Below are 26,235 nucleotides of genomic sequence, written 5' to 3'. Positions count from 1 at the left end.
TATAGACCCCACACATGAAGATAAATGAAAAAGAAAACCACAAAGATTCTGCTCCACCACTGATCTCAATCTAGTCAACCGAGACAAAAGGTTGTGTGATCTCACAAAAATGAACACTACTGGCCAGCTATGTTGCGCCAAGTGATGCCCAAGGGACCGAAGGCGCGATTGTTGTACAATGGTGATGCCATCAATAAAAAGACTTCTTGCCATCTAGTGAACCCACATACAACAACAGCAGCAACAAAAACATGTTGAGTAGAGGAAGGTCATTTGTAATTACAGATAGGTTCACTTCTTGATGAATTACAATCGGTGCGACATTACAGTTCACGGAGTCGGCTTTCCTGACACACATTGCGATTTTTGATCGTAAATATTAAACAACGGTGAAATGCTAAAATAACATTAGTAACACATCAACATGCTTTTTGCAAGTGTACTTGCACACTGACGGCCACTGCCATTCTGTTTGGTGTAAATTGCAATGTCAACATTTCTGTGTTTTTCCGAAGTTTTTTTGTTATTTTTTTCTGGCAGGTTCTGGTAAAACTTCGAATTACAGTCAACCACTGTTTTGTGATTAGATTGGATTAGATATAATTAGTCTTGCAATGGAGAAATTTACATTTCACAGCAGCAACATTATGGAAGGAAGATGAAAGGAAATGAAAGGAAGAAGTAGAAAAACTAAAAACAGGAGTTGCTGAAAATGCAGCCACTCACGCGGCGCCATCTTGAAGTCAAAACAACAACAAGAAAACTAAATAACTAATAATGTGACACAGCACAAAAGACACAGTCATTCAATCTTAAGCACTTTCCGCACCCTCTTTGTGGTATGAAGCAGTTCTAGATGAAAGAGGAGAGGATCAGAGCGTCCTTTTCACGAGTGGATCAGGGACGTCATGGTGAAATATACACGTCTGCTACAAGCTAAATGTTGAAAGCAAATACTCAGCTGTAGCATCCATTGACGAAAAGAGATTTTCTCACATCTCCTGCCCTTCATAAATCCGCTTCAATTCCAAGCTGCGACAGTTCCACATACGCATCGGCGCCCTGCTCTGACACTCCCTATTCCTTATGTCCAAAAACACTGACATTTTCGCTGAACAAAGCGGGGCTGTGAACATGCTGCCAATTACAGGAACAATTAAAAGAACAATCGCCCCAGAGCTGTGCAGCGATGACAGTCAAATGGCAGCGACATTCCTCCCAATCAAAAACGTTGCTGGCATATGTGTGTTGCGAAAAAGTCGCAACCGCTCAGCACAGTCTCCTTGATTAATGGCCAAAAATGCTGAAAAACAATTTGTATCCGTTCCTCACTAAGCACAATCACACAAAGTGACAAAAGAAAACAAACAAAAACAACACCAAAACAATGAAAAAAGCAGGGCTTGTGAGAGCACTTGCTAACAGCGGCCTACTTGATTCAGTATTTAAAACAAAAATATACTCCTACCATTACATTTTTGAGGCGGGTGTAGAAGGGGTGCATTATACAACATTTTCAGGCATTAAATAAAACGGACTGTGCGAAAGATCATCCAATACATATCTTGATATGCTATACCTTCTAATTACAATATCGTCCGCACATGTCAATAGCCTTTCAACTTTCTGATGCCTTGACCTTGTGTTCTGAGACTTTGCCGACTTTCACGCTTGAAGTGTCTGAAGAAGTCATGGCAGGCGTCAGTCAGCCGGCACAAAAGAAGCCGAGCGTTCCTCGTGGCGTCACGCGCAAAGAAGCTGCGCCGACTGACAAGGGGCCCGCTGGAAAGGTTGCACTCAGGGAGAGGCCTCGGAGCAGGCAGCGCTTCGATGGGGTGGTCGCTCTGGGAGGTCCCCGCCCCACCCCACACGAAAACAGACGCAGCTGGAGTTGAGTCTCTTTGCTTTGCCCTCACTGCTTACATTTTCCTCCCTGCAACCTTTTCCCGTGACCTATTCTCCGTTCTTTTTTCCATTCCACCTGCGCCTGGTTCCTTTCTCCTCAGAGCCCCTCTCCTTTCCCCCCCCCAAAACACCTTTCTGTCACCCCCGCCCCCCCTCCCTCACTCGCTTGTCCACCCAGAGTGCTTCCGTCACCTTTCCATCTTAAGCCGCTTTTTCAGCCCCTGCAGCTTTTCTCTGTCAACCTTCAGCCCCTCCCAAGGCCTTGAAAGCCTCATCCTGTCACTTCACCTTTACTCCCCTCTCCTTCCTCTTCACCTCCACTTCCTCCTCCTCCTTTCAATCAAAGTGGATGCATGACCCACTTTCATCCAGTGATCCGTCCTTCTTGGCCGCTGAATGCTCCGGTCGGTCTGTGTGACAACACCCGAGTGTGACGACCCTCACCTTCAGGCAACCTCTAATACGGCAGCTGTAAACAAGTGGACATTTTGTTTACGTTTTGCGTCTTCTATCCTTAGTTTGTGCCCATCTTCACTTTGTTCTGTGAACGTCACACATTCAAATCATCTTTGAAATGATTCATCTGTTCCTTCTTCGAGCAGAAAATCCAATATACAATACAATCAAATTGGTTGAATAGCACAATATAAACAATCATATTTATGAAAATATAATTGCATAATCGCAATTTCGATATGCATTCATTGCTGCACCATCTGGGTTGTGTGACTAAGCCACCGGGAGGCAGTTCAGTGCAGTTGTGCAAATACAAAGATATTAGGCGCAGGTGTTGAAATCAAGGCCTGGGGGGCTCAATCTAGCTCTCGACATCTTTTTACGCAGCCCCCAAAAGCAAATTAAGTGTGTCAAATTTGATGATCGTTGCTAAAATCTGAACCAATTGTCAAATTGTCATAAAGAACTGTGCTGTATGTCATGCATATTAGCATATTTGACAATAAAGCTGACTTTGACTTTTGACTTTGAGAATATTGGATTTACCTGTGTCTTGCAGTGGATAAATGTACATTTCACAGCAGCAAAGTTATGAAACAAAAAGGAAAGGAAAGAAAGAAATAGAAAAACAAAATATTGAGGGTCTCTAATAGTTTGAATGCATCCACGCTCACTTGTACTATAATTGAACCAAAAACTATATCGATGTAGTTCGCTGATTTCAAAACTTGTAATCATTTGTTTTTTGTGTATAAGAATATGATGTTACGATGAAATATTTATTCACTTTCCCTGTCGTAATGTCTCTCCAAAGGAAGACGTAACTCTGAAGTGGCCCATGACAGAAAATGAGTTCCACAATAGTATTTTTTGTTTTTTTTCCACGAAAGATAAAGAATGTATGTCAGTGACAGAACACTCTGACGATAATCTTATCAATGCTTCTTTTCCATACTGCTTCACTTAGTCAACTGCCAGCTCAAGTTCTTTTGTATAATTTTTTTGTACAAAAGTTTTATTTCAGTTGACATTGTATGCTTTGTCTCTTCATCATTGCCTTTCTCATTTCACGTACCTTCACGAAAAATCTATGTACAGAACAAAACAAGCACGACTGTACCCGTATTTTAACTGCGCTTTAGCCGCATGAACGGATGGAGGCTGTATATTGTCAAATTCAACGCCAACTAGTAGCAAAGAAGCCACTTGTAATATAAAGCAAAAAAAGATAGAATTGTGGCCCATCCCTTGAACTACTCACATAAGTTAGGCCTTGGCGATTGATTACTCGGACAATCGTACTTGGATCAAACGCTTGCAAGAGTAGTCCTTGAGGATCTAAACGTGCCCATAAATGTCTCTCTTAATAACAGAAGTAGATACTTGGAAGTATCCCACCAAATACCCATTGACGATACCATCAAGTGGGACCATTTAGTTTTTAACGAAAAAAAAAAAAGAGTTATGTTTTGTTAAAACTAGTGAGCATTGAATGGACTGAGGACAACTGAGAAGCATTGCTCTCTTCAACTCGAGCCTTTCTATTCACTTCCGTACTCGACCTGTGGCCTTCATCGCCATCTATGGGCTGCTTTGGCGTTGTCCATGTCCGCTGCAATGCGTTTAAGTACTGAATGACCGTGCAACCTTTTCTATATGAGTGGCCGAGTAAGGAGAACAAGGGAGAGAGGAAAAAAAAGGTACTTCACCTGTTTCTTTCACTTGAGAGGAACGGAAAGGTGTTAAGAAGGCCATGCCATCGTTTAACTCGCATCTGCAGGTGCAATGACACCATTAAGGGGAGGCACCTGCACATCTGAAATACTCCATTCATAAGCATGTTTTTTTTTCAATATTTCAATGTAGTTTTTGAAAAAAAAACTTTTTGGGGTAAACATCAAGTCCATTAAGTGATTTACAAGAAAAATTACCCTATTTTGCGGTGTATAAGGTGCAGAAGAAGATGTGCCGTATACGTGTCACGTTCCGCCTGCAGCCGCACAGGTGTTGGTCGTTTTAATCAGTAGCAGTTAAAAGGAATCCCGGCACAACCATTCATTACTATTATTACTATTCAGTCTTGTGTCATTGTTTGTTTCACCCTGTCAGGTTTGTTTCGTCTTGTCATGTTTTATTCACGATTTTGTTTGCTACTTTGGACCTTTTTGTTCTGATGACTTTGTTGTTTGAGATTTTGTTCCCGCTGACTTTATTTTATACACACATTATTTGTCAAATACACCCTGCTCTTCTCTCCTGCCTGCATTTCTGGGGTCCACCACCACCTTGCAAATCGTGACAAGACTTTGGTGTGCCTTATATGTGAAGTAAAATTGAGCCACAACAAGTCTCGCAACTACTGTCAACAGCCACCGACTCCATTTTCTCCTGTAGAAGTAGTGTGTAACCCCAGCCATTACTGTAGTGCCTTGTAATGTGGTGTGCCTTATCTTTGTAAAACTTTTATATATTTCTATAATATATTTGGAACTTTTTTCATTGATTGAAGGTGCGCCTTACAGTTAGTCCGGTGCGCCTTATATATGGAAAATATGGTAAATAATATTAAAAAAATGAAAATGGCCATGGATGAAGATCATTTTGTTTTTCTCATGCCATTCTTGTTAATGCTCTCAGGTTCACGTTACTCCGTGTCTCTGCCGTCGCCATTTGTTGCACCTGATGACCCCCCAAGATGTTAATCAAGAACTGAATCGAGATCTCACCTGCATTGTCGCTCACGGCGCTTGAAAGGCATCAGAGTTCCATTTCAACAAAGTAAGGAGTAGAAAATACATACATCTACCCAAATGTAAGATTGGCAAGTAAACCGTTATTAAAGAAATAAACACTTACTGAAATACAGATATGTGTAAAATATACAGGATACTTCAGTACCAGTAATAATGTACGTGTACTTGGTCACTTAACACCGGTGGAAGGAAGAAAGGAAGAAAGGACAGACTAACGTTATCGAGAAGGAGGGATGAGAGGATAATGTGAGATTGTGTTGAGAGCTATATTAGACAGTGCAGGGTGGCAGGGGAAATTGGAGTGTGCGTGTGTGTGCGCGGTGGTGGAAATTGGTGTCGGCAGGACCCCAAATGGCTGTTTTCCTGCCTGACAGCAGATAAGAGGGAGAAAAAAAATATATAAATAAGGCCGTGTGATAGCAAAGAGAAGGAGGATGGGAAGAAAAGGTGGACGTGATGTGGTTTGTGAACGTTTTCCGCACGCAAATGCCTCAGAGCCAACCGACACTCCAATCTATGACGTATCATGTATTTATGTATTTGTATTTTTGTATTTATTTTTTCTTTTTTCCCCCTCCTCGCGGCTGGTTGAGCCGCTCAGATCGATGAGAGGAACGTCTTTCTGTCTCTGACGGGCTGAGCAGGTTGACTGTCGCCCCAAACTCTCCTCCTGCCTATTTTCTACTCATGAGATCCAATATAAGATTTTAAATGTCGATATTTCAGGTACTTGTGCTTTACTGTATTTATCATTGTCACTAATTTTTTTAATGCATATTTATACGGTAGTGTGGGCGCAGTAATAAAGGGGTCTAAGCACCCTTGTGCGAGTGAACATAGTCAACTTATTTTCGGCTCCACTCATTTACAAAAGAGGTGTGGGCACATTATTTGACATTGCTGTTTAACTTATTCACTGCCATTCACATATTTACTTGAGAATTTAAAATATGACATGGATTGCATTGTATTTTGGACAGCCACCCTCATTTCAAGCTCATATAACTCCAGACCCATATAATTTATGAATTAACTTTTTTTCAGATGAAAGAAGAGAGTAGAAGGTTTCTTACGCTGGATTGAATGTTTATGTAGTCCTAAAACTCAATATTCTGTGGGTCGTAGAATTCAAATGACAATGAAAAAAACCCTGGCACTGGAGTGAACACACTTTTGCACGTCTGGCAATAAATGAGTATCAATCAATCAATCAATCAATCAATCAATCAATCAATCAATCAATCAATCAATCAATCAATCAATCAATCAATCAATCAATCAATCAATCAATCAATCAATCAATCAATCAATCAATCAATCTATCAATCTATCAATCAATCAATCAATGAGAATAGGAATGATTTTAAGTAATTTATTTCTACAACCAATCAGAGGGTTCAATACTTGCTGTTGTCATAATTATCAATGGAATTGAACGACATCTGCCGCACATATCAGAAGAATGCAGAATCTTGTCTGCCTTCACTTTGTTCGAATCCACTAAAATTGCGTTACATTAGCCACACCCAAACGGAGACCTGCTTTTACCTGAACAAAGGTGTAGTCTACTTTCAGTGTCAGGTGCTATGGAGGCATGGCGTGCCACCATCTCCTAATTTCCCATATATGGTAAACTGGATTTGTCACTCAGGTACAGGAGTTGCATCACTCCGCATCTTTATTCCAAGGTCTAGTTTTACACAAAAATCTGTGCATCTATCTAGACTACAGAGTATGAGTACTTTTAGTACCTCGTTTTCCTTCCTATCTCCTTTTCACTTCCAATCCTCCTGGTTTGCACCCATCTATCCATCTGCAGTAATGAGAAATCAGGGACCACTGGTTCGCCCACCTGAGCAAGCATGTGTGTGTGTGTGTGTGTGTGTGTGTGTGTGTGTGTGTGTGTGTGTGTGTGTGTGTGCCTCTGCAGTTATAAGACCATGGGGATTGCATTTCAGATTGCTCTGCTCTGCTTCTTTGCAACGTTTGTGTTTGTGTGTGTGTGTGAGTGCGAGTGCATGTTTCTAGTCTTCTGCAGTCTTTCTAGTCAATTGAATCGAACATAATTAAAGGATTTAACCCTTTCATCTATCCTGTAACCCAGGGCTGCTAAGCCCATTTTTGTCATTGGCCACTTACCGTTTCCCTTGAGAGCTCTTGTAATTGGAACCATATGAATAAATCAATAAGAATGCTTTATTCAATTATTTTTTAAGTTACTGTAACAAAGGGTTTGGAAACAAGAAAAATCGGACAATCTCTCTCTATTTTTGCAAGCATCATGCCAGTTGACATGTTTGCTTTTCTTTTGCGGGCCACATAACATGATTTGGCGGGCCATATTTGGCACCAGGGCCTTAAGTTTGACGCAAGTGCTGTAACCTGTCAACATAAGCTGTACACTGTAAAGGCTAAAGGCAAGAGCAAGCTGATGTTGTTGTGCTTAGATGCTTATACATATACATATGACCATTTCATGGTATTGTGCAGACGCAGTTATTATGTTACGAGGGTAACCTATGATATCATGAAAACAGTATGTATTAAAGTATTATTAAATTAAAGCTGGTGAAATGGGGGCAAAAACAAAACACAAATGTCATACCAAGTTAAAAAAAGCATCAACAATGTGTGTGTATGTTTTCCACCTTGAGTTTTAAATGTACAGAAAATGTTAATGGGTTTATATTTGTGTGCATTAGTGTGGGCTGTATGGATGTTTAGTGCTACCGGACAGTTTTTTTATTGTTGTGGGCAGGAATGACCTGCTGTGGGAAATCCTTTCTGCAATCACGGAGTAAAAGTGGTGCACAGAAGGAGTTCCAGAGTGGCACTACAAATAGGATACTGAGGGGGTGGAAAGTGTTGTCCACGATGGATGCCAGCTTGTCTTCACTTCCGTTTGTTCACCAACTTGCTTGATGTAGTCCAATGAACAGAGTCCGCTTCTCAATCCCATGGTCAAGTCGCTTTTATTTCTTTTAAATATTACAAAAAAAAGTTGAGTGAACTCAACATTTCAAAGTATAACATTTTTATGAAATTATATAAGACAATATTTGAAGTTTTGTTTAGAAAAATGCCATTCCGTCATTTCGTGACAAAGGAATAGAGCTTTGCAGAAGCTCCTTGTGTTGTTAACCAAATCAATACGACAAATAGGAAATTGCTTTTCTGTCTTGATCAACATTGTTGCCATGAATGCCAAAAATATTGATTTTTAAAGTTGTTCGAACTTATTTGACTGTTTTAGCAACCCCAAAATGTATTTATTTTGAAAGTGTATCCATGCAAACATTTGTAATGATATTCCTTCAGAAATGTTGCTACGTTATTGACAAGCTTTGACAGTTTGATTTCATACTCCACTTTTCTTTGATATATTATGTTATTCTATTATCACCTGTCCTACCTTCCATCCATCCATCCATCCATCCATCCATCCATCCATCCATCCATCCATCCATCCCGCCCTCCCTCCCCCTCCTCCCTCCCTCCCTCCATCCATCCATCCATCCATCCATCCATCCATCCATCCATCCATCCATCCATCCATCCATCCATCCATCCATCCATCCAATTTTCAATATCTAAATGATATCATATTTGGTTAGTCTAAAGGTGGTTAACCAAGATGTTTTTTTATATAATAATGAACTAAAAGTATGAGTCCAACATTTTTTCTTAATATCCCAGGAGTTGACAGTGAACCGATTTCATTTAAATGGATTTCAAGATGGCAAGGGAGAGAAAAGGAAAGCAAGCCAGATACATCCGCCAGGGAATACATGAGTTTGTATCAAGTGTCAGTTTGGCCTTCATGAAGCAAGAGTGATGCAAGCACACAACGTCCCCCCCCAGCCACCTTGGTGTCGTCTCACATGATGAAAAGCCTCTGGTCTAGCGCTTAACTACCTTCTAGCTTCTTTCTTTACTCACCCTCCAACCCCCTCCTCTCACATTGATTCACTTGATCCCCGTGCCCAAAGCCATTCCTTTCCTCACTGATGCTAATCTCCCCACAGTAAAGCATTGTCAGACGTTTTGATCATACGCCAGGCTCTCTCCTCTGCCCGTCCGTTCGCAGGACACTTTTGGTGCCAATACTCTGCAGACTTTGGGAGTACTCGCTGTATAACTGACACTGAAAGGGCAAGTCGGGGAGCAACAGTAGCTAAAATGCTGACTTTCCCCCAGAAACAGAATGAGGCAACAATTAGCAACAGGTTGCGGCACAGGAGGAAAGCCTGTCTCCCGCGGTTACGACATCCCATCATATCCTCACAAGACATGTCTGGGTAAAACGGAAGACAAGATGAGGAGGATGTTCATTTCTGCCATGTTATCTGAGGGCCTGTTTTGGCATATTGGCCAAGATGGCCACCTTGTTCTTCATGTGTGCATTTTGGCATCTTTGTTTTTTTCTCCATGTTTTGGCATTCTGTCTTATATGACTGCCAATTCTTGCCATGGAGCACGCCCATTTGTAGCATTTTCAGGAAGGGTATGTAGACTTCCTTTGTGTCCACTGTGTTTGACCTCGCAGTTGTTGGTTAGCTTTCCCGAGATACATAATTTTTGAGAGCATGGGAAATAATCTGCCATTTTGATTGGGCGAGAGATATCTATCTTCATGATGACATTCAGCTGTGAGAGTGTTTTCGAATAGCAGCCAAACGAGTTGCATAACCCCACCTGCAAATGGTTCTATTTAATTCACAGGAATTAGCAATGGCTAGCATGTGCTTCGTGTCCATGCATGATTCTCACTGTGATCATACAGTTAGAAAGGTGTCGAAATCAATAGTATTCTTGCAAATCTGCGGGAAGAGGAGGCTAAGTACACTTTTCTACCAGCAGATCAAAAGGTGAGCAGCATCAGCAGGCAGTCAGAATGACACGGCGTGGCTGCAAAACACTTACTTGGTGCCCACTGAAATTAGTCAGGGCTAAAATCAGTCAAAATCAATCGCATTCTTGCTTGGGGAGGAAAAACTTGAACTTTAACACAGGTCTGAAAGCTCACTTCCAAAGTGTTTCAATTTCAAACTTTCTAAACCTAACCAGACTTGAAACCCACACTTAGAATTTTGAACCTTGGCTTGAAAACCTAAATTGAAACTTTAACCCTGACTTGAACACTTAATTTGAGACCCGAACCCTTGTTCGAAAGACCAGTCAACATTTAAAATCTCAGCAGAGGCTTGAAACCTGCTTTTCAAAGTCAACCCTGAACTAAAACTCTATTTTCTATTTTGAAACCATTCCTGCTGTTAAACCCCAATTCAACCCTCAAATTGAACCCTTGAGTCTTGTCTAAAAACCCTCTTTGTAACCTTAACTCTTAAAATCCAAACCCTTTCTTTGAAACCTTCCTTTGAAATTACAGTTTGAAACCTTAACTGTTTTTTTTAAACCTTCATCAAACCCTGGTTTAAATCCACGATTTGAACCACTTGCAGCAGTTCAATACCTAACTTGAAAGCCTCACCCTGACTTGAAACCTTCATTTGAAAATGTGTTCAAGCCCTGAAATCGTAACTTAGATTTGAAACCCTAGTTTGATACCCCAACCTTAGTTTGAAACCCTGATTTGATTTGATTGGATTAGTCTTTAGTAGTCTCGCAGTGGAGTTTGATACCACTACTTCAGTTTAAAATTCAAAACTTAAACCGATGCTTGAAACCCTAATTTGAAACACTCAGCCTCATTTCAAAACCAAATCCAAATTCAAAACCTTAATTTGAAACCATAATTCTCATTTGAAACCCTTAACCCTCTCTGGAAGACCTGCTTTGAAATCCTTAAACAAGGAAGAGATGCCCTCTCCGCACTTCTATCCGTCATCTTTCACTTGTTGGCTATCAAGAGATTTCTCTTTGAGCGGCACGCCTTGCCCCCGCTGCTGCTCTTCATCCATCTTTCTCTTTCTCCAGCCGTCTTATCTTCACGCCTCAGGCCTTACTGGTCGTTTTGCCGCCGTCAGCGCTTCTGGGAAAATATGAGCGCATGAGGCCGGCAGATATGTCGGTACCGGAAAGGAGACCTGTGGCTGAACAACGACTGACTGATTCACACAAGACTTAAACTCTTCTATCCGTCCCGATGATTTAAATGCCACAGTTGCAGCGTTGTTACATAATCTAGTATTACAGAATCCACAGCCTGTATAATTGCGCTGTGATCGTTGTGGGGTGTCAAGCGGTGGATTAAGTCGTGTACCAAAATTCAACACTCGTCGCGAGTAGCAAGGCAGAGGCTGCGAGATAAGCACGGACCTTATGCTCGGCTGACAAATGGTCGCCGAATCACCGCTGCGATTAGCCGCCACAGAGGTCAGCGTGTTGCTAGCAAGCCGAGAGAGAGAAAGAGAGGCGAGAGGAGAGAAGGGGCTGAAAGACATGCCAGCAAATAAAAAGGAGATGAGTAGTTGTTCCTCTTGAGAGGGAGAACGTGCTGGGCTGGAGTCTGAACTTTGATATTCACATTAGTTTGTCTATTAACCCAACAAGTGAACTGAAATCACATTTTTTTTCACAACATGGCACACATACTCTTTGCTTGTCATCACATGAACTTTGTTTCCCTATTTTGTTGCCAGGTAGAAGAAGCTATAGCACCATTGACCCATGCTGCTAAATTATTGAATCACACCAACGAAGCAAGTCCGAGGACATTTGGCAAAAGAAAACACGTGTGGCACCGCCATGCCGTGTGACCTTAGACCTGCGGTAAGGAAAATATATTTTTCCATAGCCTGAAAATAGCTTGTGTTTAAGTATAGTCGGAGAAGGATAAATGTCTTAGACCGAGGAGTGTTTATTGTTATCGATGCATGTCAGCAAGATTAATAAGTCTCATTAATACTATTTAGCATTCTTCAGCGTCAACAGTCTATTGCTGATACAGTAAAGTGAAACTGAATTTATGGACAACCCAACTAAAATTATTGACTGAGAAACTCCACAATTTCCACCGGCTGTAAGGGTGTATTTTTGCGCTCTTGTATTTTTCCAGGATGTGACAAGAGTAAACCTAAATAAATGCGTTAGAGGTTAGTGTCCGAACCCTACCATTTGCTTCCAACCCTAATATAAAACCCTAAATGAGTATTTCAACTTTGGGATTTGATTTAAACCCCAACCCAGGCTTGCCACCCTAATATTTTCTGTTTTGAAAATCTAGCCCAGGTGTCGGGGACCTATCTCACGAGCCATATATAGGTCTTTTGATGATTGCATCTGGCTCGCCGGTAAATCTAAATAAATATTCTCGCATTTTCGCTGTTTATTTCCTGTTTGGGCGGCAGTTGGTTGAAAGCGCAATTTTGATTGGATGATACTGACCTATGCGTGTGTGCGTGCGTGCGTGCGTGCGTATGTATGTGTGTGTGGCTCTCACTGAAAAACATTTTTAAATATTTTACTTTTATTTGTCTCTTAGTCAAAAAGGTTCCCAAGCCCTGCTCTAGCCCCAACCTTAATGTAACCCATAGCCCTCACTTGAAATTTTACTCTTCAATTAAAGCCCTAATCAAGTGTGGCGCCTGAATTTGAACCATGGCTCTTTGATTACATTCCTGACCCCAGTCTTGAAACCTTCATACTGACTGAAAACCATAACCTCGGGGTGAAATTATTACTTGAAAAACTAAACACCAGTTGGGCATCTCTCTCTTCGACATTTAAACACAAACCTTGAATTTAAAGCCTAATTTGTATTCCCAAACCTGGCTCCAAACCCTAATCTGACACTTAAAAGTGCTTTGAAACATCAATTTTGAACCTCAGACAATGTACCTTAAAACATTAATTTGAACCCCAACCGCGATCGTGAAATGCTAACTTGAAACCATAAGCCTGGAATACATATCTCACTCAGATCGCAAACCCTAAACATTTTCTTTAAACCATGACAAATACTTTCTCTAAGCCTTCAAGTTATTTTAAAACCTGATCAGTGGTTTCCAAAACGAATTTGAAACACAAACCTGGTGTGTGTGTGTGCATGTGTGTGTGCGTGTGCGCGTGCGTGTGCGCATGCGTGTGTGTGTGTGTTTCTGGTTGTCTTTCAGTCAAGGTGTGGCCTTTCACTTCAGCATTCTTCCATTACACCAATTTACTATACTACTTTCCTATTTAGACAAGGCTAATAGGAAGTGATTGTACAAATTTCCTATTTGCATAAACTATCGAAGGTTGACTGCATTTCGACAAAAATAAACATGAGAACCTCTGAAACGCATATTTGTCCCGACTGGAGTGCTCCTAGTCGGTTCCTGTTGACATAACAAGCACCTCTTTCATCTGGAACTGCTTAATGTAACAAAGAGGGTACATAAAGTGCTTAAGAATGAATGTCTCTGTGTCTTTGTGTTGTCATGTTATTTGTTATTTAGTTTTTTTTTTGTTCTTTTGACTTCAAGCCTGCGCCGCGAGAGTGGCTGCCTTTCCAGCAGCTCCTGTGTTTTGCTTTTCTACTTTCATTTCTTTCATAACTTTGCTGCTGTGAAATGTAAATTTCTCCACTGCGAGACTAATAAAGGCAAATCCAATCCAATCCAATCCAATCTCCTCCTCTCAGAAGAGGCTGGAGGCAAGGAGAGCCCTTCACTGTTGACCAACTTTAGAAAAGAGGAGCACCCCAACACAAATAAATAAACACGCACAGTGCACTCGGCGGCAGTGGCTCATAAATCAAGCGCCCCCATGCTAACTGCTTATTGCAGACAAGCGCCACCCGGCCGATGTCTGCCATCTTGCAGGGCGGGAGCTGCGGGAGAGAAGGAGGCCGACGTCCTTCCTCCCCGCCCTGCTTCCATACATCAAACAAGCGGGTCCTCGCCGCGCACTCATCAGGGCCATATTTCACTTTAATAGCGCGAAGCTTTTTCTTCAACATTCTTGTTGTTATTGGGCTCCCACCAAGCCACAGTTTACAGCAAATAATATACTGTAACCAAAGTCCTGGCTTTAAACCTTACCTTGAAACCACAATGTTGTCTGGGAAATCAAAAAATGCGCCATGTTGTGAAAAAAAATGTGATTTCTATTCACTTGTTGGGTTAATAGACACACTAATGTGACTATCAAAGTTCAGAGTCCAGCCCAGCATGTTCTCCCTCTCAAAAGGAATGACTTCTCATCTCCTTCTTGTTAAAAAAATAATAATTAGGATTTGCAGAGAAGTCAAGCCCCAAAAAACAAAGAACAATTATGGTGGGATCTCGCTTGACTTTGTCGCTAATCTTAACACACTGGCATCCCCAAAATACAGAAAAAAATAATGAATCGTCAATTCAATACCTTGTCATTGCTTAGAATTGTCTAATAGGATTTTCCGTATTCTGGGACTATTAAAGGCTTTCTGATTCTGATTGTGATGACGGATATCACCGGGGTAGCGGCTAGTGACGAGTGCCCAGCAGAAATCCATTTTTAATAAAAGCGCTCATCGCCTCAACACTTCTGGAGGGCGATAACGCCCAACATGATGGCCGCCTGATACATATTCAATTTGCAATTATTGTTGAGTTCTCATTTCAAAAACCCTGAATTAACCAGAGTACCTTTCTTTTACTAATTCTGAAACATATACTGTACTTGCGATTTCTTTCTCCCTTTTCACTAAAATCAGCAGGCAAGCTTAGCCGAGTTAGTTTAGCGAGGCATTTAGTGGCTCCTTCATTCGGCAGTCAAGCATAAAAGCCTCACAGCGGTGTGCGCCAAAGCCAATTACACAACTCCTGTACTTTGCTCGAAACCGGCGCCTCCTCGAAGGGTGGCTGGCGACAAAACAAGCCTCCCACTGCAACTCCACCCGCCTTCCGCTGTTCAAGTGAGAGATGACAAGTGGCCCTCATGTGCAACCCGTCACAAAAATGAAGCGCTACGCAGCAGCGGGCCCGCGGAGCGAATGTGTGTAATCGCTTTGAGCTGTCATAGTGAAAGCGGCCAACGGGATTCCACCGACGGGCACGCTTTCAACCGCACAAACGACACTTTCATTTTCCTCACAGCAGACGGCAAGAACATTTCTACAAGTGGCCTGTCATTGATTGTCTTATGTGTTGTTGGGGGTTCAGAAGGTCCCAGACAGAATTGGACCATACAAACGTAGAGTCGGTGAAGTTGATGTCACAAAAATATTTGTTTCCAAACAAATAGGCGTAAGGTTGACAAATAATGACGCTGGACAACAAGTCAGGGATAATTTGAAGAAAACAAAAAGCGCTTGCAAAAGCCAAGGGAAAAACACAAAAAGAACTCCTTACTTGACAAATAAACATCAACAAGTGACAAAAAAAGGGCCAACTTAAATCAAGGCAAGGCACAAAAACGGAAAAATGTAATAAGATAGCGCCTTGACAAAACACGTGAACAACATACTATACTACTGTCTTGATGCCCAATTTTAAAACCTTACACCATTGATTTCGTCTCCAAAACCTTAATCTGAAATGTTAAATCTTGTTAAAAATCCAAGCCATAATTTGAATGCCTAACCTGATTAAAAAACCAGAACTCTGCTTGATAAGCTAACTTGGAACTATTTTGGAAGGCTGACGTCTGTTTGAAACCCAAAACCAATTGAATTGAAACCGTATTGATGGCATGAAACCCTAATTTTAAAGCATAATGTGAGGCTAAAATAAAATTCACTTTTGAAACCCAAAACCTTATTTCAAACTCTAATTTATACGGTTGGGATCTGTACTTGATACCCCAACATTAGCTTGAAACGCTACATTGAAACGCTAACTGTATTTCAAAACCTGAACTAGTCTGACATTGTTTATAAATCGGGCTCGAGATCTCAATTTTTGAATTGTTTAAAACCATCACCCCGTCTTGAAACCCAAATTTGAAACACTTAACCAGGAGGAAAAATTTAACTTGCAACTCAAGCCAAACAACCAACACGACAAACCCAAGATTGAAATCGTAATTTGAATTCCTAAATTCAGTTGCAAATCCACTCATACTCCAATAATCGAAGTTTCTCTCATATAATGTCACATTGAATGACCACCTTTCAATGCACCTCTCAGCCCTCCCCTTTTTTCAGAAATTGACCTGTTGTAAACAAGAAAACTGCTCCATCACTGCTCCACCTCATTTGTCCCCATTTGAAATAAAAGCATCAAAGGTCACATTTGACTTACAAACTGAGCAAACAGCCTGAAATGTCACTTGAAAAGTGCACAGAAAACATCCACACTGAAAAAAAATGTCAATAAATCAGCAAACAAATGAACAAATCTCAGGAACCTTCTCCCCCTCCCTCTCCCAAGGAAACAAATACAATGCCTCGCTGCTCGTTTGGTTGAGATTCATAGTTTGCTATGTTTCAGCCTGGTAAATAACCAATCTGTTATCATTAGGCCGTCTGCCGTCTTGGCCAATCGGCGGTCTGGAAAGCCGTTACTGGGTGGAGTAAACTGCCGCGAGGCTGCCATGATAGGGCCAATTGCCTCTGAGAGATTGCTGCCGCAAATAACGTGTTTGTATGTGTGTGTGTGCATGTATGTAATAGCCTTGAGCTCACGTAGCCTTTCAAAGGGTAGGCGTGGGTTGGATCATTGCACATTTGAGCTTTTTCTTGAGCTTTATTGAATGAAGTTCACACTACCCATTACTTATACACGTTGGCTACAACAATGCATGCATGTGAATTCTGCGTGTGTTGTTGTATGGCACATTGTAAACAACATCAAACTGATGTTTCGAGACCACAGCACAAGCCACAAAAAAAAGAAAAAATCTAGTAAATAAAACAAAGTTGTATTTACTGTTAAATTTAAGGAAATCCAACAAAACACATTCAGGCGTACATTTTGTTAGTGTTTATAATTTTTAGGCTGTTCTGGTGGTCCAGTGCAGCAAAGTCACAGTGCAGAGGTCGCACTTCTCTCGACCCTTGTTAGGATAAGCGGTTTGTAAAATGGGTAGATGGATATCTGTTTTAATTAACTTTCTCATAAATTACTTACCTAAGATTGAATAAATTATTTCCACTAACACATTTGCATCAAAAATAGATGAGGAATTTAAAAAGGCACAGCCTTAATAAATGTAAAAAGGTGTGCACCGTTAAAACAAGTTTAAAATATAAATGCAATAAATACCTCCATTTTATTTAAATTTGTGGAATAATACATTTGTGAAATACATGAGCTTGTATTTGATTAAATGTTTATGTAAAATTAATTAAATACATTTAAATTAATACAATACACATTTTCACCTAATTAAAAAATAGAGTGAACTAATTTTTCAGTGTGTTCTGGTGATAAAGACCTTTTATGGTAAAATGTCATTAGCCTTAGTCTTGTTAAGAAGCCCCTGCCAATGCAGGGCAGCGCGGTGATAAAGATGTTGATGAAGTCTTTTGGAGTCCACTTTGTGCTCCCCATTGATTTTGGGAGAAATTCATGGGCAGCTAAAATCCATCGAACTCTCATCTCAGGAACAGTCTGCCTGGGTGTCTTGATTGTCTGTCAGATGAGAGAAAGATGAATAAGGATTGTTGAACAAGTAATAACACTTTGGCAAACTTTTAAATGCCCAAAAGCTGCATTCAAGCCTTGTTTTCCTTCATTTGCATGTGTGATCTTTTAAAAGATGAAAATCCAGACAATTTGTGGTCATGTTTTTTTAAACCCTTTCAAATGTGGGTTCAGTACTACAGCACTTATAGTTAAATATCGTTTTTAAATTAATGACTTTATCATTAAATCCATTACAAATAATTTAGTGCGGACATAAACAAGAGTTTCACAAATCTGCCAGTGATTTAGTAAATTGCAGCAGTATTATTTTTTTGAGCGGAGGATAAAGAATATTTGCCAGTGATTTTTCTTTTTGTTTCCATGTCGTGAAACAGTTTTTGGGTTCAAATTCACTGCAATTGGCTGGCAACCAATTCAGGGTGTCCCCCGCCTCATGCCCGCAAATAGCTGGGATAGGCTCCAGCTACACCCACGACCCTAATGACAATGAAGCGGTCTGGAAAATGGATGGATCTGTCACTTCAATCTGTCGTTTTATTAATGCTCTTCGTTCGTCCATCAATGGCATTTCCAAAGATGTGTAGATACATTAAGATGGCAGACCTTAATTTTCAAAACTCAATTATTATCTAACTTAACATATCGCTTCATTTAAAATTCCAGGAAGCTAGAAAGTGTAATGAGATATTTGGAAAAGAAAAAAGTGCAAGTTTTTAGCATTTAAAATTAAGGCCAATTTCTTTCTCCGATCCACTATTAAAACAAACACATTTTGCCACTTCTTCTTCTTCACTTCTTCTTCTTGATGCTCACACTAATCTGAGACACATTCTCATGCTTGCCATATTGATATCTATCATCACTCCACACGTCGACTCTCATATTAAACTAAAATCAACAGTTGGAGAGAGAGAATCACATTTTGCGTTCCCCTCTATTCGATTTCTGAATGAATTGCAGCATCTTATTTCACGCTGAGTGAAGTGACTGGGGAGGAACATCAGTACATAATGCAAAAGTAATGCACCACAAAGGATGACAACACAGGCAGATGGTGGCAATATTGTCGAACCTGTGAAACCGGTTGAAGAAGCAACAAAGGAGAGAGAGAGATATAAAAAAAATATACAGGGAACAAAAATGAAAAATAGGCACCCTAAAACAAATCAAAAATAATTTGAGAAAAAAAACAACATAACAAAATAGAATTAAAAATAACTCGTTAAAAACTACATTGTAAAACATATTTCAAATATATTCAAAGAAAATACCACAATATATGAATGAAGATTGAAAAACATTTCAAATTAAAAGAACAAAACAAACAAATACAAAGGTACGGAAATGCAAACATATTAGACCAACAAACAAACAAATAAATAAACAAATATACAAATAAATAAAATAAATAAATACATAAAAAAACAAATACATAAACCAATACATAAACAAATACATAAACAAATAAATCAAACATGGGCGGCCCGGTAGTCGAGTGGTTAGCACACCGGCTTCACAGTGCAGAGGTCGCCGGTTCGCGTTCCGGTCCGGCCTCCCTGTGTGGAGTTTGCATGTTCTCCCCGGACCCGCGTGGGTTTTCTCCGGGTCCTCCGGTTTCCTCCCACACTCCAAAAACATGCATGGCAGGCAGATTGACAACTCCAAAATTGTCCCTAGGAGTGAGTGTGAGAGTGACTGTTGTATGTCTTTGTGTGCCCTGCGATTGGCTGGCAACCAATTCAGGGTGTCCCCTGCCTCGTGCCCGAAGACAGCTGAGATAGGCTCCAGCAACCCCCGCGACCCTAATGAGGAATAAGCGGTACGGAAAATGAGATGAAATGAGATAAATCAAACAAAGCAGAAGCATTACAAATCCCAAAAATCTGCAAAAAAAAGAATAAAACAGATTTAAAAAAAAGTCGTTAAACCGGCAGAGATTTACCACCAATACACATTTCCTACCCCAAAATGGCAGTTGCACCACCAACAAAAAGAATAAATTAATTCATTAAAAAAATCTGCCCCAAAAAATTCATGTCGCACTGTACTCGAAAAACAATTAAACAATTTTGAAGCAACACAAACGTGTTAGTCATCTAAAAATGATTCTTGAATCATATGAAAATAAGAGGGAAACAAATTGCTTTTGGTGTCTGAGTGGTCTTCTTTTTATTTATTTTCAGTTACGGCACTCACTACCAAAGAGGTTAAATGCAGTCGTAACAATGATACAAATTAGTATTAGTAATATATTTTTTTTCTTCAAACCGTTTCATCTCCAGCCTGCACACATAATTTGTTAGCATGAAGGTTAATTCAAAAGTAGACTAATTCCTCTACTTAAAATTCAGCTTGTGGCTCTGTCTTTTCTTTCTGTGTTTTTTTTTAATCATCAAGACAGTGAACTGTAATTTCTGCTAGCTGATGGTGGCGCTCAGGGAAACAATGTTATCCCTGCACATCATTATCGGACATTAATTGACTCATCCTATCGCCGGGTCACCCCGCGCGGACGTGAGGCGCCTCAATGATGAATTCACGCCTGCGGTGCTGGCTGAAAACTTGGAACAATCTTCTCCTCTTATATGCTACAAGTGAGTGACTTGCAGTTAGGGAGGTTGGGCTCAAATCAAATAAGTCAGTACACTGAAAGTAAATAACAGCAGTCAATATTTAACATTCAAATTGGTCCAGCAAGGATGCTAGCTAATCCTAAAACGGGCCCTTGAATTTTCCATGTATCTATGATTAGCCTCAAACACATTTTACCTTGAGAGATTTGGAAATTAACCCATTCACCGGCATTCCCAAATTTATTCGGGAATTGAAAAGCATGAGGTGAGCGCCATTTCCGAATTTGTTCGTGTTTTGGTTTTTCTTGCCTGCCGATCAAGCGCTGGTCAGACCTCTTGCAATGTTTTTCCCTCACATGAGGGGGCCGTATTGGCCTTTTGTATAGCAGCCACCATTTCAAGCTCAGCTAACTCCAGACCCATATAACTTAGGAATTAACTATTTTTTCTGATGAAAGAAGTGAGTCTAAGATTTCTTAAACTGCATTGAATGTTCATGTAGTCCTAAAACTCAATATTTGATTGGATTTGCCTTTATTAGTCTCGCAATGGAGAAATTTGCATTTCACAGCAGCAAAGTGATGAAAGGAATGAAAGTAGAAAAACAAAATACATGAGCTGCTGGAAAGGCAGCCACTCTCGCGGCGCCGTCTTGAAGTCAAAAGAACAAAAAAAAACTAAATAGCAAATAATATGACAGCACAAAGACACAGTCATTCATCTTAAGCACTTTCTGTACCCTCAATGTTACATGAAGCAGTTCTAAATGAAAGAGGAGAGGATCAAAGCATCTTTCCACCAGTGGATTAGGGACATCATGGTGGAATGTGCAGGTCGACTACAAGCTAAATGTTGAAAGCAAACATGCAGCTGTAGAATCCATTATTCAATATTAATATTATTATTATCCAATATTCAGTGGCTTATGCAATTGGACTGAAAATGTAAAAACCCTGGCAATCTTCTGGCAGTGAATGAGAAACGGTGTCAAACCACTCATTGATTATAATATGGGCTAAATGGTATTCACGAGAGTTAATGGAAAACTGTATATTTCCAAATAATACTATAAAAAGACTATCATCATAATTACACGCTTTATGAGCAACTGCCCAAATCATATATTCTCAGATAAGGCTGACACTTTCCAAAGTATGATTTCTGCTCTCCAGGTGCCCAATCAATACACTTATCAATGGCCATTTGAAGATAAAAGCACTTGCACTTGGTTCGGCCCAGTTAGCGGCGTAATGGGCAGGCACCCTCGGCCTGGCGTCATAGCTTCACTGGAGCACGTTATGAGATTTTAACTCACGATTGATTTGGCAGTTTGAGGAAAAAGCTGCAAGTAATCTCCAAAAGTTGTCAGTGACCTGTTCGGAAAATGATTTGCTTTGCTTTACTACAGTTTGACTCTTGAAAATGATAGAAGGGGAAAATATATGGTTGGACATACAAGCGCAAAACGATAGTTGCCTATTAATGTATTTACTGCAAAATATGTTGGCTGGAGAATAGACTTTTCCCTCCAAAATGCAAACTATTGTCACAAAAACATGTCAATTAAAGTAAGAAGGTAGTTTTCACACTAACATTCAAAATATACACTCGAAAGTCCCGAATATGTCAATAGAAAGGTAAGTCTAAACTATTCTTCCAATTGTCACACAGAAGAAACAAGTCATTTCCTAAAAGGATTTTTCATTATTGAACACAATAATGTGTACTCCAGAGGTATGTTGATATTTGTTTTTTTCAGCTCAGGGGCATCATTCTCTCATTGGAGTGTGGTATCCATGACTAAGACAACATGTTAAATTGTGAGTGACGTGTGTGTTAACAAATGAACTGTTGCCTTTACTGGCTGTTGTTTGTTGAGTGACTTTGCCTACATGATGCAAAGTCACTGTGTTTGTTTTCTTTGCTAATAAAGGGATTGAAAATGATGGTTAACGGATAATGATAACGATTACGATATACTGTAGATCGTGGTATCGCTATGTTCTTTGTACAACAAAGTAATCCGGCTAATTAAAAAGAGCCTTTGAGGAACTGTTTGCTTTATAAAGCGTGTTCTACCGGAAACAAATTCCTTGTGTGTTCTACATACTTGGCAATAAAGATGATTCTGATTCTGATTCTGATTCTGATAAAAGTGCTTCTCAATTAACACAATAGATGACACAAAACCTACCCCTGGCTTGAAATCCTTGCTTCAAACCCCCATCGAGTACCCTAATTTATTATCCTTAACAAAATCCTTACCTAACCTTGAAACCTTATTTTTACCCACATTTAAAACACAAACCTACAAAAAATAAAAAATAAAAATGCCCATATGCCCCGACTTTACCACCTTTGAAACACTACGATGGTATCATAATTATGATTTGAAACACGAACCCTGTCTTGAAAGTGAACTGAAACCCTCGTTTGAGACCCCAACCTGAAACCATAGGCCCTGTTACAAAAACAAACACTGCCTTGAAACAGTACTTTAAAAGCCTGACCAGGTCTTGAAATCCTGTTAGCAGCCCCTAACTCAAATATTTCTTTCTTGAAACCCTGAATTGAAATCCTAAGCCATTCTTGTACACCCTACTTGTAGCCACTAACCCGGCCTAATTGGAAACATTCTCCCCGACTTCAAACGCTAATGTAACACTAGCTCGAAACCCAAATATGAAAACCTCACCCCAAACTCTTACAGAGGCATGAAACACACTTGCACCCAAATAGCCCTCTGTTTGGCTCAGCCCTCATCACAGAAAGCCGCAGTGGATTTTACTTTTCACCTTTATTCATTTCTCCTTGTTTACGCAAAGAAAATGAATGCTTTCTGCCAGCTTCCCAACAAGGAGAAGAAGAAGAAGTAAGAAAGTAGACGCAATGTTTGGCACAGTGGATTTGATGTGGTGCCCCGGAGACACATAGCAAGGGAAGAAATCACTTCCAGTAATTGTCATCAAACTTTAGCTAATGCTAAATGCTATTGCTTTCTTGGTTCACAGTTTGAAGATGAAAAAAAAAGTCTGAAAAGGTACACAAAGTGTGCCATTTTTGTTTGAAGCGACTATTTCAGGGTCATTTACATTTCTCAATTTAATGACAGAATACTGTATTTTTTTATGTAATTTATTCAGCACCAGTTTTTGCTTTGCTTCACAAAAATTGGTTGGCGCCTATCACAAAAACAGCCACAAAAAAGGACCAGGAAGTTCCTCCCACCTCCCAAGAAGAAAAGGGAAGTCTGCCATTTTGGTTTGAAGTGGCCTCTCCAAGCCTTTCTTGTAAGAAAAAAAAGAACCCTCACCTGATACTCCGATTTGCTTCCTCAATTTTCTCACGACGGAGAAGGGCGGCGAGGTCATCAGAGGACATCCTACGATAACGATGAAGAAGACGTCTGGACACAACGAGTAATAGCTGACTCCCTAATGAAGTCCAGAGGAGGCCAGTGTGGGGTAATTCCCATCAGGTGTGTTGTGGCGATAGTTGCCAGGGTGACCCCCCTATCCCCCCTGCCGTAGAGGACAACCTCATTGGTCCGCTCTTATTGGCAGACTAAGATAACATTAGGATGCAAGAGCCAAGGACGAAAAGAACATTGTGGATGTTATGTTGTGAAATATTATAACGCAAAAGATGTGTTATAAATGAAATGTATTATTATCTGCGAGAAATGGATTCCAAGAGGGATGTCATTTACATTTCAACAGGTTGATTTGATTCGAAACTAGATGTGGCGGATATTCCGGCATAGGCGACCTGATTATTGAGGGACCAGGTGATTAATTACGTTTTCTGTCGCCCAGATAAATCGCCCAGACATTCTTTTTGGTATCTTGAGATGGATGCTGTGTGTTCATGAGAGAGAGAAAAGAAACAAACAAAAAAAACAACATAACAGTTTTGTTTGATAATCCATTGTCGGACTTTTGTGTTCCAACCTAAATTATTTCATTATTATTTCATTCCAGAGAATTGGAAATTGTCACCGATGTCAACCACTAATATTTTAATTTCATGCTCCAAGTCACCCCAATACATTTCTAATGGAAGAGGAGGTGGTTGAGGCAGAGAGACAAACGGGTTGAGGGAGGAGAGAAAGAATCGTTTCCATTAGCTTTGCTTAGCTGAACCCCAAAACATTGTTAATTAATCTGGACTTTTCTTTATAAACTTTATTTTCCCCTCCTCACCTTTTTCTTTGACCCCCTTTGGAGTCATTAGCCAAAACGAAGCAACGCCCATTATAAGCGGGATGACAAATTACACATCTGCTTCTTTGAAAAGGTAATTATTGTGAGAGGATGCACAAGGGCCACTCACATGAAAGGATGTGCACAAGTGACAATCGTGTGCAAAGATGTGTTGCGAGAATGAACTTGGATGAGAAAAAAAACAACATTGCTTTTACAGCTACTACATGCGCATGAGATCCTTTGCATCAATTTTTGAATTACCCTATCCTCACAAACATACTCCCTGAACTGGTTGCCAGCCAATCACCGCGTATATACCAACGAATAACTATTCACGCTCATACCCACCAATTTTCAATCAGCTGGCTGAGAACATTTTGGGAATGATTAAGAAAACCCGAGTACCCAGTAAAAATAAACACGCAGGGTCAGGGAGAACCTCCAAACTCCAAACAGAAAAATAAAAATACAAATTAATATATTGATAATTATTAATTAATACATGAATAAATAAACACCTAACTAACTAACTAACGAACTAACTATATAAATACTGTAGATAAAAAGATAAATAAATAAATATACAAATAAATAAATATATAAACAAATAAATAGATAAACACAATCCAATACAATACATATAAATATATATAAAAATATATAATGATATATAAAAATATATAACACATACACACAATAATAAATATATGAACAAAAATATACAATATAATACAGCATTAACAACAGCTAAAGCTGTGATAAAGCGCTTCACATGGACAATTATCCATGTTTACAAATAAATAAACACAAAATATTTGCAAATAAATAAACAAAAATAAATATAGGAATTGAAAAAAATACACTCACCACAAATAAGTAAATTCTTGCAATACGGGTGTTATAAAAAAACGCAGTGAATAGGTGATTTTTGCAGCCAATGGTTGTTAGTGATAAAATTCGCGAGTAGGTGAGTTCCTCGATCGTAAATTGAGAGCTAGCCAACTTTACAGCAACATCGCACCTTAACAATTCCTCTGTGTGTTGTGTGTTATGTAGTGTGCCTCCTGTGTGTGTTCAAAAGACATGAAGTGACAGACTGCAGCGGCGCCAAGTCGACAGTGTGCACAATGTTGATGCCCACTCTGGACTGGCGCTCTCCTCATAATGTCCAGCTGTCTGCTCTTATTTAGCTTTGGGATATGTTCGGTATCGATGATTCAAAAATGCTGAGACAGCGACACAAAAACACATACACATGCTAAAGCACGCAGACCTCAATATGCCAGCGTACTAACAGAGTTCTCCTTGCAGGTGCCGAATCAGATAAGAAAACACTCGGCCACAACCCGGGTCGTCTTTCACTTTGTTCATACTAGGGTGCACGTGTGTTTTTCTGTGTTGTTGAAATACAAACACACACGCACACGCACATGCACACAGTCACACACACACACACATGCACGCACAATGTGTAGCATATCTGAAACTCAAGTGATGTGGTCAAAAAAAGTTGAAGAATTGCACGTCCCATTACAGCGTGTATGAGGGTTAGTCAAAAGGTAATCACTTGCTTCATACTTTTGAAGCAAGTGATTACATGGTGTCAGAGGCAGGCCCCACAAGTCTATCAGGAATGCATTTACATGTGAAAACATTGATTTAAAAATGGACAGACAACAATAGAGCTTATGTAGAAAAATAAAAATAATTAATTGTTGAAATAAAGAAATTACGGCATTTGTCTGAGAACTTTTTGACTACCACTGGTAGTGTAAGTGCGCCGCTGGTGGCTGCGAGAAGTATAGCGCAATTTGATTCGACACTCAAGAAG

At 40.0% G+C, this 26,235-nt stretch overlaps 1 long non-coding RNA gene across 1 annotated transcript in view; it reads left to right on the top strand.

Annotated features, from left to right (window-relative positions):
* Nucleotides 1-22,263, top strand: part of LOC148889289 (uncharacterized) — a 30,707-nt gene extending 8,444 nt beyond the window's left edge. Inside the window, exons 2-4 of the long non-coding RNA XR_016116842.1 lie at nt 4,999-5,139; nt 11,717-11,846; nt 21,964-22,263. This is a non-coding gene — a long non-coding RNA (uncharacterized LOC148889289). The remainder of the gene's footprint in view (nt 1-4,998; nt 5,140-11,716; nt 11,847-21,963) is intronic.
* Nucleotides 22,264-26,235: the final 3,972 nt, after the last annotated feature.

Source organism: Hippocampus bargibanti, linkage group LG13 (assembly GCF_051943395.1).
Source record: "Hippocampus bargibanti isolate YZ-2025 linkage group LG13, ASM5194339v1, whole genome shotgun sequence".
Lineage (NCBI taxonomy): Eukaryota > Metazoa > Chordata > Actinopteri > Syngnathiformes > Syngnathidae > Hippocampus > Hippocampus bargibanti.
Note: the sequence above shows the minus strand (reverse complement) of the source record. Positions and strands in the feature narration are given on the sequence as shown.